Genomic DNA, 2,489 nt, shown 5'->3' with positions numbered 1-2,489 from the left:
TCATTGTTGTTTGGCGGGTCCGGGCTGGGGATTCGAACCCGCCACCCTAGGTGCACGTGGCTGGCGCCTCAGCCGGTTGAGCTATAGGCGCCGAGCCTCTAATTGTGTCTTTAAATAGCTTTCTTTACCATCCCACAAAGTAACTCTGTTCTAATTATTCTGTTTTTGAGAACTTTGAAACTCTTATCCTGATTTGTGAAAATTGGGGTTTTGAGATTGAAAGACATTAGACCAGCAGTTCTCAACCTTCCTAATGCCACAACCCTTTAATACAGTTCCTGAGGTTCGCAACCCACACGCTGAGAACTACTACATTAGACAAAAAGGAAAATGGCATTGTGTAAGAAAGGGATCTCAGGTGGTAAATTTTGTCCTGAAACAGAATGTTTACTTAAGAAAGTGATAGGCAGGGCAACCCAGGAGATTTATAATGTTTGTAGATTTTGTGTGTGTAGGTTAAATGAAGCTCATAAAAGGGAATTTGTGAAGGAATTTACATGTGATCCAGTTCACTACGTATTTCCTTTAGAATCTTTTGGCTTGTAGTCTTGCTTGAATAAAATAAATGTTTTAAGCCTTTGAGAAATCTTCCAAACTCAAAACTCTAAATTTGGTCTTTTGGATAGATCAACACCACTGAAAATCTGAGAAAGACATATTAGGCTTAATTGGTTTGTTAAAATTGTAGAAGAAACATTGTCAATTATGAAACGGTGGTTAATTTTGTGTGGCTTACATTTGTATGTATTTTCCAATATTATAAAATAGTGGTCTGCCTTAGTGTAGATTGTCAGTAATAATTTTAATTCAACTCAGAAAGCATTTTTTTTCTTAGAAAGCATTTTTTATAACTGCCTGAGTCCAAACTTTGTCCTTCAAAAAAAATATTAGGAGAGGCTGATGAATTATCTCAAATTCAAATTTCTGATGTCTTTGGAAATTAAATACCTTTGGGCTGAAAGCAAACTAACTGCTACAACTTTAATTAGAATGCTAACATGTCAGGTCGGCACCTGTGGCTCAAGTGGCTAAGACACCAGCCACATACACCTAAGGTGGTGGGTTTAAAAAACAATGATAGCTGCAACCAAAAAAAAAAAAAAAAAAAAAAAGCCAGGCTTTGTGGCAGGTGCCTGTGGTCCTACCTACTTGGGAGGTGGAGGCAGGAGACTTGCTTGAGCCCAGGAGTTGGAGGTTGCTGTGAGCTGTGATGCCACAGAACTCTATGCAGGGGACAGCTTGAGGCTCTGTCTCCAAAAAAAAAAAAGAATGCTAACATGTCCATGAGTATTGCTAACCTAACTTTAAACAGAACAGAAATCAGTACATAGAACGGGGCTGATTTCTTAAGGCTTTTTGTTTGAAATATTGCTGATCCTGTCTGTATTCCATTTTCCAGATGTCACAAAACCCATTTTCTGTCTCTCCAGCTATTTGTAGCTTTCAACAATGTATGTACTTATACCCAAAATTTGAAACATTTATTTTTTTCTCTCTCCTTGTTTCTCAGGAATTTGAAAGCCAATTCTCAGTATTCTTAGTTTCTGACAATACGGTTATTTGCATAAGTTCAATAAGTGATTCTTGGGCAAAGAGTATAGAATTATATATAGTAGTTATATTTGCTCTGAAACTTTAAGGCTCAGCAAAGATTGCCTGTTGGCTACACTGGAAAAATTTGTGCAGTATTAAATGTTATCTGCTATATCTGTACAGGTACCTCAGGAAAATTAGAATCTGAATGAGAATTTCCCAGTATATGGTGTGAGTGTAACATAACCTCATAAGTGGCCTCACACCCAACTGATGTTCAGGAATATTCACTTAAAGTTTTCAGAACTTTGGATCAGTTTTGTATAGACTCTTAAAATTAAGTATTAGTAGCAAGAAAGATCTCCACTTGGGTAATTAACCATGTTTTGCTTAGTTTTTTGTGTTGAAAGGTCAGGAAGGTGGTGATGGGGACAGCTCCTTTCCTGGGTTGGACATCTGTTGTAAGGTTGGGGGTTAGATCATTTACCTTTCCCAGGTGTGACATCTGGTGAAGTAGGATAGGGGGTTGACTCATTCAACTTTCTTAGGTGGATCATCTGTTGGGAGTGGGTAAGGGCTTGATTCTTTTAGGTGAGTCCACCCTCTTTGGGTGGGGTTTGACTCTATCAAATAACGTAAATTGGATGGAAAGTTAGCATTTGGAAAAATGAGAAAGAAACTGAAAATTTAACTGCAAGACCCGGAAGAGTTAGGCTGAGGAAACAAATGAGGTACATTTACACTCAGCTTGCCATACTTTTGGAAAATGCAAGGGGAAACCAGTCCTCCTGTAGAGGGTTAAAATAATACAGGAGGGAATTAGGCTGAAAGGGATCCAGAGCCTTGCTTTCCTAGGTTATGAAAGCAAAATCAAGCTCAAATTTATTCTTATAACTTGTAAGAATCGATACAGGATTCCACCACTCAGGGCTAGACAGGAAGCCCAATTCTCTAGG

The sequence above is a fragment of the Otolemur garnettii genome, unplaced genomic scaffold, assembly GCF_000181295.1.
Source record: "Otolemur garnettii isolate 467f Iridium unplaced genomic scaffold, OtoGar3 scaffold00253, whole genome shotgun sequence".
Lineage (NCBI taxonomy): Eukaryota > Metazoa > Chordata > Mammalia > Primates > Galagidae > Otolemur > Otolemur garnettii.
The sequence above is the reverse complement of the archived record's forward strand: the minus strand, read 5'-3'. Positions refer to the sequence as shown.